We start from the raw sequence: 14,954 nt of genomic DNA, 5'->3' as shown, positions 1-14,954 counted from the left end.
CAATGTATCTACATAGGCAAAAGTTCAACTGTAAAAATTGACGTTATCCCTAGTTATGTAAAATCAAATCAAAATGTATTTTGCACTTGCGCCGAATACAACAAGTGTAGACTTTACCGTGAAATGCTTACTTACAAGCCCTTAACCTACAGTGCAGTTCAAGAAGAAGAAAACATTTACCAAGTAGGCTAAAATAAAAAGTAATAATAAAAAATAACACAATAAGAATAACTAGACGGGCATCTTGTTGTGATTTGTACTGTACAAGACAGTTTTAATTTATACTGTATTCATAATGAGAAGAGCACCCCATTACACCTTGGTCGTATGGGCCAGAAGGCAGCCTAAGCCCTATTCACTTCACAAATAGAAAGTGAAGATGGCACATTCAGTTGAACATGGGTAATGGCATTTCGTGCTGTCATGAAACCCATTTCACTCCATCACATTTTCAATGAGAACCGTCATGTCAGACATTTCAGTCGTAATGCTGCTGTACTAGAGAAAGACAGGCAGTCATTGGCTCTGTGAAGGGAAAGTACAGACCAAGGAAACCACATTTTAGCATAACACATTTTATAAAGATCTTTTTGCAGCACCGGATTGATAGATACACTAAATATACAAAAGTATGTGGACACCCATTCAAATGAGTGGATTTGGCTATTTCAGCCACACCCGTTTTTTTTTTTTTACCTTTATTTAACTAGGCAAGTCAGTTAAGAACAAATTCTTATTTTCAATGAGGGCCTAGGAACAGTGGGTTAACTGCCTTGTTCAGGGGCAGAACGACAGATTTTTACCTTGTCAGCTCGGGATTCGATCTTGCAACCTTTCGGTTACTAGTCCAACGCTCTATCCACTAGGCTACCTGCCACCCCGTTGCTGACAACTGTATAAAATCGAGAACACAGCCATGCAATCTCCATAGACAAACATTTGCAGTAGAATGGCCTTACTGAAGAGCTCATTGACTTTCAATGTGGCACCATCATAGGATGTCACCTTTCCAACAAGTCAGTTCGTCTAATTTCTGCCCTGCTAGAGCTGCCCCGGTCATCTGTAAGGATTGTTATTGTGAAGTGGAAATGTCTAGGAGCAACAACGGCTCGGCCACGAAGTTGTAGGCCACACAAGCTCACAGAATGGGGCCGCCAATTGCTGAAGCGTGTAGCGCGTAAAAATCATCTGTCCTCGGTTGCAACCTCTGGAAGCAAAGTCAGCACAAGAACTGTTCGTCGGGATCTTCATGAAATGGGTTTCAATGGCCGAGCAGCCGCACACAAGCCTAAGATCACCATGCACAATGCCAAGCGTCGGATGGAGTGCTTTGTCGAAATCAGTGTGGAAGGATTGACTGGCCTGCACAGAGCCCTGACTTCAACCCCATCAAACACTATTGGGATGAATTGGAACGCCGACTGCGATCCAGGCCTAATCAGTGCCCGACCTCACTAATGCTCTTGTGGCTGAATGGAAGCAAGTCCCCACAGCAATTATTATTATTATTATTATTATTTTTTTTTTTACCTTTATTTAACTAGGCAAGTCAGTTAAGAACAAATTCTTATTTTCAATGACGGCCTAGGAACAGTGGGTTAACTGCCTGTTCAGGGGCAGAACGACAGATTTGTACCTTGTCAGCTCGGGGATTTGAACTTGCAACCTTTCGGTTACTTGTCCAACGCTCTTACCACTAGGCTACCCTGCCGCCCAAATGTTCCAACATCTAGTGGGAAGCCTTCCCAGAAGAGTGGAGGCTGTTATAGCAGCAAAGGGAGGACCAACTCCATATTAATGCACATGATTTTGGAATGAGATGTTCAACGAGCAGTTGTCCACATACTTTTGGTCATTTAGTGTAGCTTGCTTCCAGCACATGAACATTGGTAGATAAGACTGCAGAGTAACTAAAGACATTCAAAAAGTAGCTTGCAAGATTTCCCTGCACGTGGCAGTTTAGTTTGTAGCCATAAATTGTGTTATTTTGGAAGCATCCTTGAGTTGTTCTGCATTGCAACATGGAAGTCCCTTACAGAGTAGTAACACAGAAACATAAAAGCTCACAACCTGGCAAATGGAAAATGTAATGTTTTCAGAGTTCTGTCACTTATACAGGGCATTTGGAAAGGATTCAGACCCCTTCCATTTTTCCACATTTCCTGATCAATCTACACACAAAATCCCAAAATGACTAAGCAAAAAAAGGTTTTTAGAAAAGTTTGCTAATTTATTAAAAATGCAAAACAGAAATACCTTATTTACATAAGTATTCAGACCCTTTGCTATGAGACTTGAAATTTAGTTCAGGTGCATCCTGTTTCCATTGATCATCCTTGAGATGTTTTTACAGCTTGATTGGAGTCCACCTGTGGTAAATTCAATTGGTTGGACATGATTTGGAAGGGCACACGCCTGTCTATAGAACAGGGATGGGCAACTCCATTCCATGAGGGCCTGATTGGTATCACATATCCTCTCTCTGAATATTTACTCTTGATCACATATCTGGTTCAATGTGACCTGGCAGAACTGAATGGGAGGATCTTTGTGAGTGCAGGCACACTGATTGGCTTATGGAACCTTGCTTTCTGTTTTGTTGGAGTATTGATTGTTTGTGAATTTTGTCTTGTAACCACAGGGAACAAAGAGGTTAGAGCCTGAGTCCCAAATGGCACCCAATTCTCTATAGGGCTCTGGTCAAAAGTAGGGCAGCACTGTAGGAATAGGGTTCCATTTGGGACTCAACCAGAGATTGCACCTGTGTAACATGACTGCCTATTACTGTCTACCTCGAAACCAGTTAACAAAATATATATATGAAAAAGGTATCTTTCTTCTGACTGTCTAGTGTCTCCCTTCACTATTCCTACAGGAGGATAGCAGAATGTCTGCTGGATCCTGGCCTGTCTCAGCTCAGACAACCTCAATGGTTCCCTCCACTGTATACCCCCCTGTGATGCATCATAGCCAAGTCTAAGGTAGCATCCAAAATGGCACCCTATTTGCTAAGTAGTGCACTACCTTTGGCCAGAGTTCTATGGGCCTTGGTCAAAAGTAGTGCACTATATTAGGGAATAGGGTGCCATTTGGGACACAGAAGATTCCTCCAGTGTTTTTCTTGGAAGAGGTTGCGGGTCGTAACTTACGGCAGGCGCTGGTTTACTCTGAGCTCCCAGTTGTCTGTGATTTATACAGTAAATGTGCGGACCTCCGGTCTCACCAGAGATTAAAGTGTCGGCCGTGTAGACATTAGATATTCCATTAGTGGAGGCCCCTTTCCCACCATGCCCACTAAATCACAGACCCGGGCCTACGTGGCGTAGGCTGTATGCTGTCTGCCCTCCCCTACGGCCCAGTGTGGACTCAGAGCAGACTGGAGTATCTGTTATTGGAGGTGGCTGTATATGACTTACAGTAAGGCTGTGAATGAGTCTATGTGGTCCTCATCCTCCATATTTGATTTTGACTTTGGAGTTGTTTCCATTGTCTCAATTAAAGAGAGTTTTCTTTATGCGTCCCCTGACCCTTTCCTATTAGGTTATGGGTGCGGTTAATTTTTATTGCGAAATGGACACGTGATAAGACATTTATGCCATTCATACTGTATGTGAAATGAGCATATGTATGATCTGTGGATATGGAGATGTACTCAACCTGATATAAAAATAATTGTCAGCTAGCTTATTCCACCGACCTTCTTACCTAACATCCTTAATGGAAATGTGGTGTAAGTAATCGCTCGTCTTTACAATGAAGAGGATCCTCCTCCGCCTGCGGGCCACACGTCCCACAAACAACCCACACTACAAACCCTCCTCTCGGCTATGTTGGTCGCCCTCACAAGATCTATCAGTACAGGCCCGGGTTTGAAACCAACAAGACCTGCCACAGCCATACAGTAACACTTTATTTTACTATGGTCCATGGTGGGTAGACAATCATATCAGTGGTATTCTTGTGTAAAAGAAGTTGTGGGTCAGAGAGAGAAGTGAAGCAGTCGGCCGCCACAATCAGCTCTGGGGCCTTTCAAAGTTGGTTTGTCATTGAGCTGAAATATCACAAGCAGACTTCAGGGCTCCTCCTTTTACAGGAGTCAGGAGCCTTTACTCTCTCTGCTTCAGCGGAGACACAATATGACCATAAAACATGGACTCTAGCAGATGCTCCTTGATGGCGACCACAGTCCATTACCGGGTCAGTTAAAAACACTCAGGCCCTTTAGCTAGCGTACTGTCTCCCCTGCCCCTCTGCTTTTCACTGGGCTTTGTCTGGGAGTGTGGATAGGTCAAGAGTTATTGCTCCAGCTCCAGATAACTTCCTCCTGGTGAACGAGTTTGTGAGGAGGTAATGGCTCTGGCCCACTAGGGCCACATCGTCTCTCATTGAGTGACTCCAGCGACGCAGATGTTCTTTGTTCCCTGACAGATGTCTCTTCCTTTGTCTTTTCTCTTTTCGTTTGTTTTTTCACTCCTTTTTCCCCCCATTGTAGTTTTATGGCATTCCGCTGTTTGGTTTGTGCGAGGGGAGGGGTCGGTGGAGGATTTGCAGTGGTCTGGGGGACAGGGGGAGCAGTTTCGGAAGCACGCCCCGAGCATATGGCCTTGTCGGAGGCTGGGATTTATGTTTGAACCCGAGGGAAGATGTGGGAACGCAGACTCAGATTCATATGCCAGCCCGGTTTGCTGTGGAGGTTGGACACCCTTAATGACCTAGGGGGGCAATTCTCTACGTTTATTGCAAGTGTTATCAGTAAAGAATTGGAATACTTTATCATGTTAAACTTCGCCAGCCAGGCAGTTTCCTCCGGTGGGACGCATATTGACGCAAACACACAAACTTGCATGGCATCACATCCTTGCACAGACACACTAACATCTGCGTCCTTGCGGAAGAGTTACAGCATGCTCAAAGTGACTATTGGGCCTGAGACAAAGTGAAATATAGTTTGATTAAAGGGGAGAAGAGCAGCCCATTCCGATGGCATTTTACCCTATGCACTGGCAGAGGTGCTCAAACCTCAATAAGATTCCTAACCATACGAGTCTGAACAGAAGTTGATCAACCATCATTTATCTAAAATACCTAACGGTTGTTATTTTACTGTCAATTAGAAAAATGTAGAAAGACAATACACATCTAGACAGACTGATTAAAAGATACCGCACACATGAAGTTGTCCGCATGCAAAAGGGTAGTAGGTCAGTCTGTGTTTGACTAGAGGCCACTCTGTTCACACCCACTCAGAATTCTCACCTAGAATTCTCTAGGGTGTGGCTGCTGTTTAAAATCCTGGGCGGTAGTGTGTGAAGGATTAGAGAACAAGCGTAGCTGCAGATGTCTACATTTTGTATGGGTCTGCACTTTTGTAGGAGTCGTAAAAAAAGGCCTAAACTGTCCTGCTGGGTGCTGCAAACAAGAGGATAATGTCCACCACCACCTGAGCTGTACTGAATACCGTTTTACTTTGGTAGATCTAGGTCTGAAGAAACAGGACAGAAGGAGACTGAAGTTGGATTGGCTGTGTCACTTTAAAAAAAACATGGAGCTCCAAATAAATGCATTGTGGCTAAAACTTGATTTGAAATTTGAAACTGTTGGTAGTGGCCGTGCTGTGTTCATTCTGCTAAGACCACACCGTGACACTTGACAAATCATCCATGTGACAAGCAGAACTTTGTGGTTTGTGGAAAATCTCAAATATTATTTCAAGGGGCTTTGGCAAAAGATCATAGAATCCTCCCCCTCTTTGGTGGTGGAGCAGGCATTCATCTCTTCCCCTACCGCCAAATCCCCTCAAACTTCAAGCACCCCCTTTCCAAACAAACGCACACACAGGTTTGGCACTGGTTGTGTTGTAATAGGAGACAAATGTGCTTAGAACATAAACATTGTTCTGTCTTGACACTACCATCGCTGGATAAGTAGTGGGACTTCTTTTTCAATTTGATGTTTTCTTTTTCAAAGGAATTACACCTAAGTGAGAAGGGGATATTTGCTGACACTGTCAATGCAGCGCAACGACAGAGCAAGGCCTTGCTCCAAACAGAGTGATCCTATTATTGTATAAGAAAATGTATTTATTGGGAAATGTGTGTGTGTGTGTGTGTGTGAGTGTGATATGCTGTTACTGGAAGCGTATGGCTTGAGCACAGAAAAACAGTAGACATCACAGCACTGCAAATAACAATTACTCAGCAAAGATCCCTACCACTGGATGATGATTCAACATATTGGTCAAAGCAGCTGTACTCACAGCTATTTTTGAAAATGTGAAAATCCCTATAGTAATGATGCCGGTGTTTTAGAAGGGTTAGGACCATAGACTGACATACCAGTGGTTATGACTCATGAAAAGCTATATAGTAAACAGAATGTATCAGTGAGGCTGATGGTTGGAGACCAGTTGGCTAACCAATGTCTCTGTGCGGGAGTGAATAGGTAGCTGGAGTGAATAGGTAGCTGTTGGCAAATCAATTCTCTCATCTGAGCTCCCATAAAACATTCCACTCGGCCTAAAAACAAACAGGATAAATCAAGTATCTATCTCTCTGAAACACACCGGTGTCACCCAATTTAAGGGACACAAAACCTTGCCTTATGGGCCCTGGTCAAAAATAGGGTGCATGCCATTTGGCACTCAACCATGGACTGTGTGTCCTGAGGTATCGTCGTATACTCAAGGAATTTGCATCTCGGTGGTGGTATGAAAGCAGAGGCACACCAGAGTATCTGTACTGTAGTTGCTGCTTCTGTATTCTACCACTGCATAATATCGATCAAATGTAAACTCAGCAACAACAAAAAAATGTCCTCTCACTGTCAACTGCGTTTATTTTCAGCAAACTTAACATGTGTAAATATTTGTATGAACATAACAAGATACAACTGAGACAAACTGAACAAGTTCCACAGACATGTGACTAACAGAAATGTAATAATGTGTCCCTGAACAAAGGGGGGGTCAAAATCAAAAGTAACAGTCAGTATCTGGTGTGGCCACCAGCTGCATTAAGTACTGCAGTGCATGGACTGCACCAGATTTGCCAGTTCTTGCTGTGAGATGTTATCCCATTCTTCCACCAAGGCAATTTCCTGGACATTTCTGCGGGGAATGGCCCTAGCCCTCACCCTCAGATCCAACAGGTCCCAGACGTGCTCAATGGGATTGAGATCCGGGCTCTTCGCTGGCCAAGGAAAAACACTGACATTCCTGTCTTGCAGGAAATCACGCACAGAACGAGCAGTATGGCTGGTGGCATTGTCATGCTGGAAGGTCATGTCAGGATGAGCCTGCAGGAAGGGTACCACATGAGGAAAGAGGATGTCTTCCCTGTAACGCACAGCGTTGAGATTGCCTGCAATGACAACAAGCTCAGTCCGATGATGCTGTGACACACCACCCCAGACCATGAGGGACCCTCCAAATCGATCCCGCTCCAGAGAACAGAACTCGGTGTAACGCTCATTCCTTCGACGATAAACGCGAATCTGACCATCACCCCTGGTGAGACAAAACCACGACTCGTCAGAGAAGAGCACTTTTTGCCAGTCCTGTCTGGTCCAGCGACGGTGGGTTTGTGCCCATAGGCGACGTTGTTGCCGGTGATGTCTGGTGAGGACATGCCTTACAACAGATTTACAAGCCCTCAGTCCAGCCTCTCTCAGCCTATTGTGGACATTCTGAGCACTGATGGAGGGATTGTGCGTTCCTGGTGTAACTCGGGCAGTTTTTGTTGCCATCCTGTACCTGTCCCGCAGGTGTGATGTTCGGATGTACCGATCCTGTGCAGGTGTTGTTACATGTGGTCTGCCACTGCGAGGACGATCAGCTGTCCATCCTGTCTCCCTGTAGCGCTGTCTTAGGCGTCTCACAGTACAGACATTGCAATTTATTGCCCTGGCCACATCTGCAGTCCTCATGCCTCGTTGCAGCAGGCAACGAGGCATGAGGCACATAAGGCACGTTCACGCAGATGAGCAGGGACCCTGGGCATCTTTCTTTTGGTGTTTTTCAGAGTCAGTAGAAAGCCCTATTCAGTGTCCTAAGTCTTCATAACTGTGACCTTAATTGCCTACTGTCTGTAAGCTGTTAGTGTCTTAACGACCGTTCCACAGGTGCATGTTGTCACGTTCCTGACCTATTTCTGTTAGTTTGTTGTATGTGTTAGTTGGTCAGGACGTGAGGTTGGGTGGGCATTCTATGTTTTCTGTTTCTGTGTTGGTTTTTGGGTTGCCTGGTGTGGCTCTTAATTAGAGGCAGGTGTTTGGCGTTCCTCTAATTAAGAGTCATATTTAGGTAGGCGTTGTCACAGTGTTCGTTGTGGGTGATTGTCTTCCGTGTCTGTGTTTGTACACCACGCGGGACTGTTTACGGTTTGTTCGGTTTGTGTAGCCTATGTTCCTATTCGTGCGTTTTCTTGTTTTATGTAAGTACGTCGTCTAGGTCTGTCTACACCGTTTGTTGTTTTTGTTAGTTTATTAAAGTTCGTGTTTTCGTTAAATAAATATGTCTTTTCACTACGTTGCGCCTTGGTTCCCTCAATACTCCTCCTCTTCCGAAGATGAAGAGGAGGAGGAATGCCGTTACAGAATCACCCACCAAATCTCCAGAACCAAGCAGCGGAGTAAACGGAGTAAGGGACAGGAAAAGAAGGAGGAATGGACTTGGGACGATATATTGGACGGGAAAGGTTGCTACACATGGGAGGAGATCCTGGCTGGTAGGGATCGCCTCCCATGGGAACAGCTGGAGGCACTGAGGAGAGCAGAGGCTACCGGAGAGAGGAACCGGAGTTATGAGGGAACGCGTCTGGCACGGAAGCCCAAAAAGCCCGTGAGTAACACCCAAAAATTTCTTGGGGGGAGGCTAAGAGGTAGTGGGCCAAGGGCAGGTAGGAGACCTGCGCCCACTTCCCAGGCTTACCGTGGAGAGCGGGAGTACGGGCAGGCGCCGTGTTACGCAGTAGAGCGCACGGTGTCTCCTGTACGAGTGCATAGCCCAGTGCGGGTTATTCCACCTCCCCGCACTGGTAGGGCTAGATTGGGTATTGAGCCAGGTGTCATGAGGCCGGCTCAACGCGTCTGGTCTCCAGTGCGTCTCCTCGGGCCGGCATACATGGCACCTGCCTTACGCATGGTTTCCCCGGTTCGCCTACATAGGCCGGTGCGGGTTATTCCACCTCCCCGCACTGGTCGGGCGACCGGGAGCATTCAACCAGGTAAGGTTGGGCAGGCTCAATGCTCAAGAGAGCCAGTACGCCTCCACGGTCCGGTATTTCCGGCGCCACCTCCCCGCCCCAGCCTAGTACCTACAGTGCCTACACTACGCACTAGGCTACCAGTGCGTCTCCTGAGCCCTGTTCCTCCTCCACGCACTCTCCCTGTAGTGCGTGTATCCAGTTCGGTGCCTCCAGTTCCGGCACCACGCACTAAGCCTCCTGTGCGTCTCCAGAGCCCTGTACACACTGTTGCTTCTCCCCCTACTAATCCTGATGTGCTTGCCCTCAGCCCGGTGTCACCAGTGCCGGTACCACGCACCAGGTATAGAGTGGGCTTTGAGAGTCCAGTGTGCCCTGTCCCTGCTCCCCGCACTAGTATGAAGGTGCGTGTCCTTAGCCCGGTGCCTCCAGTTCCGGCACCACGCACCAGGTCTACAGTGCGCCTTATCCGGCCAGAGCCATCCGTCTCCCCAGCGCCATCTGAGCCATCCGTCTCCCCAGCGCCATCTGAGCCATCCGTCTCCCCAGCGCCATCTGAGCCATCCGTCTCCCCAGCGCCATCTGAGCCATCCGTCTCCCCAGCGCCATCTGAGCCATCCGTCTCCCCAGCGCCATCTGAGCCATCCGTCTCCCCAGCGCCATCTGAGCCATCCGTCTCCCCAGCGCCGTCTGAGCCATCCGTCTGCAATGAGCCTGCAAAGCCGCCCGTCTGCCATGAGCCTGCAAAGCCGCCCGTCTGCCATGAGCCTACAGAGCCATCCGCCTGACAGGATCTGCCAGAGCCGCCAACCAGACAGGATCTGCCAGAGCCGCCAACCAGACAGGATCTGCCAGAGCCGCCAACCAGACAGGATCTGGCAGAGCCGCCAGCCAGACAGGATCTGCTAGAGCCGCCAGCGAGCCATGAGCAGCCAGAGCCGTCAGAGAGCCATGAGCGTCCAGAGCCGTCAGCCTGCCATGAGCGTCGAGAGCCGTCAGCCAGCCATGAGCGTCGAGAGCCGTCAGCCAGCCATGAGCGTCGAGAGCCGTCAGCCAGCCATGAGCGTCGAGAGCCGTCAGCCAGCCATGAGCGTCGAGAGCCGTCAGCCAGCCATGAGCGTCGAGAGCCGTCAGCCAGCCATGAGCGTCGAGAGCCGTCAGCCAGCCATGAGCGTCGAGAGCCGTCAGCCAGCCATGAGCGTCGAGAGCCGTCAGCCAGCCATGAGCGTCGAGAGCCGTCAGCCAGCCATGAGCGTCGAGAGCCGTCAGCCAGCCATGAGCGTCGAGAGCCGTCAGCCAGCCATGAGCGTCGAGAGCCGTCAGCCAGCCATGAGCGTCGAGAGCCGTCAGCCAGCCATGAGCGTCGAGAGCCGTCAGCCAGCCATGAGCGTCGAGAGCCGTCAGCCAGCCATGAGCGTCGAGAGCCGTCAGCCAGCCATGAGCGTCGAGAGCCGTCAGCCAGCCATGAGCGTCGAGAGCCGTCAGCCTGCCATGAGCGTCGAGAGCCGTCAGCCTGCCATGAGCGTCCAGATTCGTCAGTCAGCCATGAGCTGCCCTTCAGCCAGAAACGGCTATATACCCAGAACTGCCCCTCAGTCCAGAGCTGTCTCTCAGTCCGGAGTTGCCCCTCTATCATGATCTCCCTCTCTATCTTGATCTACCTCTATATTCTGATCTATCCCTCTGTCTGGTGCTATCCCTCTGTCTTGATCAATCTCTCTGTCCCGGTGCTGTCCCTGTCATTTATGTAACTAAGAGGATTTTGTGGGGGTAAATTGAGGGTGGACATTTGTAGGGGGAGAGGGAGGCTAGGATTGATTATGGTGGGGTGGGGACCTCGCCCGGAGCCTGAGCCACCACCGTGGTCAGATGCCCACCCAGACCCTCCCCTAGACTTTGTGCTGGTGCGCCCGGAGTTCGCACCTTATGGGGGGGGTTATGTCACGTTCCTGACCTATTTCTGTTAGTTTGTTGTATGTGTTAGTTGGTCAGGACGTGAGGTTGGGTGGGCATTCTATGTTTTCTGTTTCTGTGTTGGTTTTTGGGTTGCCTGGTGTGGCTCTTAATTAGAGGCAGGTGTTTGGCGTTCCTCTAATTAAGAGTCATATTTAGGTAGGCGTTGTCACAGTGTTCGTTGTGGGTGATTGTCTTCCGTGTCTGTGTTTGTACACCACGCGGGACTGTTTACGGTTTGTTCGGTTTGTGTAGCCTATGTTCCTATTCGTGCGTTTTCTTGTTTTATGTAAGTACGTCGTCTAGGTCTGTCTACACCGTTTGTTGTTTTTGTTAGTTTATTCAAGTTCGTGTTTTCGTTAAATAAATATGTCTTTTCACTACGCTGCGCCTTGGTTCCCTCAATACTCCTCCTCTTCCGAAGATGAAGAGGAGGAGGAATGCCATTACACATGTTCATTAATTGTTTATGGTTCATTGAAACAGTGTTTAGACCCTTTACAACACAGGTGTCAAACTCATTCCATGGAGGGCCGAGTGTCTGCGGGTTTTCGCTCCACCCTTGTACTTGATTGATGAATTAACATCACTAATTAGTTAGGAACTCCCCACACCTGGTTGTCTAGGGCTTTATTGAAAGGAAAGACCAAAAACCTGCAGACACAAGGCCCTCCGTGGAATGAGTTTGACACCCCTGCTTTACAATGAAGATCTGTGAAGTTACTTTGATTTTTACGAATTATCTTTGAAAGACAGGGTCCTGAAAAAGGAAGGTGTATTTTTTTGCTGTTTATTCCTAAAGCCCTTTTTCCATCAGCAGATGTCACACAGTGTTATCCGTAATATGAAGGATATCCCCATGATCATTTTGCCTTAGCACAGTGCTGTGCTATAACTCAGTTTTAACACATCAGCACAGCAGTAGAGGTCTCAGGAACCCACCTTCTCCCATTAGATATACATCACATCAACACAAGTACCTGTTAGTATTCCGTGAGCAGGCTACCATGGATATAATTTCTCAGGTAAGCGCAAGTTTAGGATTTATAATTCACATCAGATCCCCTGTGAGAGAAAGGGTCTACTTTGAGATGCTGCAAAGGACTGATTACAAATCTGTAATATTACACCAGTGGGTTTCATGGAGGATTACTCCTTGTTAATATAACATGGGAAAGAAAAGCTTAGATAGGCAATGGCTTTTGATTTTGGTGTGGGTTGCCATATTGTAACAGACACGTCTCCATTCATTCACAGGCTACTGGAAAACATTGGCGTCCATTTGACCCAGTAGAGGACAGAGTAATGCCAATTTTCTTATTTACAGTAGGTATTTAGCGAGGCCTAGATCACCACTTCATTACCCCAAAGTTATCACAGGATGATAAAGCTGTATGCCAATCTGTGACTAAACAACACTCATAATGTGTTAGATGTTTATACAATACAAGAGAGCATATGACAACATTTTGTCCAGTCAAGTTATCAAATTATTAGTTAGTGGAGTTTACACTTCATAAAACACGAAATCAGAAGCAACTCCCACAATCACTGAGTCTTTCTCTTCCAGAACCGTTCCTCCTGTTTTAAAGGACATATTAATATGACAGTGTTATCCTTTATGTGTCCCCCACCTATAAAAGAGAATGTAGAAAGTCCATTGAGGAACAGTTGGATATAAAGCTGCCTTATGTTAAAGAGGGCCTCCTTCTGTTAATTTGAATGATAAAGTCATTACGATAGAAGATTTTATGTGGCGCTTGGCACACTGGAACATTACGCTACATTATTCTCACCTGACTGGACCCATTTCCTCTGTTCCAGTGCCAAATGGCACCCTATACCCTACAGTCTGTTGTGACTCATTTTGATCAGTGCCCATAGGGTAGTAGTGTATTATATAGGGAAAAGGGTGCCATTTGGTATGTACCTGACATCCATGGTGATGGTGAAATAACCACAGAGGTGCAATTGAGTGCCGCTCCGAGGGAAGTTGTGAGCATGCGAACGTGCACTTTTACACCCCACATCTGTTCTGTTTCATGAGATTCTACATGCACATTAGGTGGGAGTTGCTTTTTTCAATGTTCTCTAGCTCTGTTTTAAATACGTATGGTCTTCTACATTTATAGTCATACATATACTTGTTCTCACTAACGCATGCCATCTTGTATTGTGTGTGTGTGTGTGTGTGTGTGTGTGTGTCTGTTACTATGTGACCAATAGAGTAAGCATATATTTTACAACTTGTTTTCACTTGCAATTAACTCGTAATTTCCTGTATAATCAATTGTCATTAATAGCGTTTACCAGCAGTGATAGCCTCAAGACAGTCGTTGAGAATATAGCTCAATCCTCATTATGGTGAATGTTTATGGGTTTTCCTCTGAACCAGTAGACTGGACCCAGCCAGCCACTCCTTAAAGCACTCAGTAATAAAACATTACCGGGCTGTATAGTAGTGGTTAATGGGCCATGGAAGAGGGGATAACTAGCTTACTGTAGAACAGTTCCTTTCTTCTCTTGGACTGTAGGTGGGCATTCATTTGTATTCTGGTTGTATTCTAGAGTTGCAAAATAAAGCACATGTTTCTATTACTGTATGAATACTGATGAAAAACAAACTGGGTGTCAAACTAGCCTGATCAAGCAGAGCAATTGTGAGATCAGGCTGGTTTCACAAGGCTAGGGCCAAAGTGGACACAGCCACAACTTGAGTCAACTCTTGCAGAGGTAACTTTGCGAAATCGCCCAGCTGAGAATCCCTAAAACGTGGTAATTTGGCTGCTCCATTCTTGACAACCGATTTCGAATGCATGGTCTCCTTGTAACCTTATGACAAAGCACTTCTACAGTCTCTGTTTTGTGATATACTGCCAAGTGATATCCTTTGGTTAAAGAAAACAACATTTGCCAAAGTTCGAACATCATCACATACAACGAAAGGTCTGCGGGTAGCATTGTGTCTGAGCACTTTATTCATTTGTCATGTACTGGGCCATTATCACCACCACCAACTAATGTTGCAGAGACAGAGATACTGTTCTATTACAGAATATTCTATGTCTGATCACCTTATCATCTCAGACTTTGGGGGGGGTTAGTTGTCTCAGTTCTGTTGACACTTTTTTTTTTTTCGTCTGGTGGGTTAAAAGCTGTGATGGGTTTAAAACTGAAAATACATCAACAGACTAGCAAGGAACAGCATTATGCAAAATTGGAGGGGGAAGTCGATATGAAAAATAAAAAGGGATGTTTGCATGTCATGAGAAAAGTCAGAGAAGGGAACATTTGACACACATACTCAGCCAGTACTCATTGTCTAGATGTAACATAGTAAACTGAAATCCAGGCACTCAAATTAGTATGATGTGTTACGTTTGGTATGGTATGGTTAGGCCTACATAAGACAAAAGGTTAGGGACTGTACATTATTTATAATGAGAGATACCTGAAAGAAACGGATCTCTGAAATTGAAATGGATGGCCCTCCCTTCAGTAATATATTTTTACCTAAACTCCCTGATTGCTTGAAGAAGAAAAAAAACAAGTGACCCTCCCCTGTACCTAAAATAATAATGAAAACATAAAGTGGATAGCAGAGAGCATGCCTACTGTTTACCCTCACTTCTAGGACAGACCAGAGCCTTAGATATGCTGTTTTAGAAACTGTTCTTCGTTTTGTAAGCATTACATGGCAGAAGGTGTTGGATTCACAGACCGCTGCGGACACAGGTAGGGGTGAAAAGATCTACATTATAAGAAAAGATTATTTGCGGTCCGATAAAGTTTAAAAACGCA

Source organism: Salvelinus fontinalis, chromosome 7 (assembly GCF_029448725.1).
Source record: "Salvelinus fontinalis isolate EN_2023a chromosome 7, ASM2944872v1, whole genome shotgun sequence".
Classification (NCBI taxonomy): domain Eukaryota; kingdom Metazoa; phylum Chordata; class Actinopteri; order Salmoniformes; family Salmonidae; genus Salvelinus; species Salvelinus fontinalis.
The sequence above is the reverse complement of the archived record's forward strand: the minus strand, read 5'-3'. Positions refer to the sequence as shown.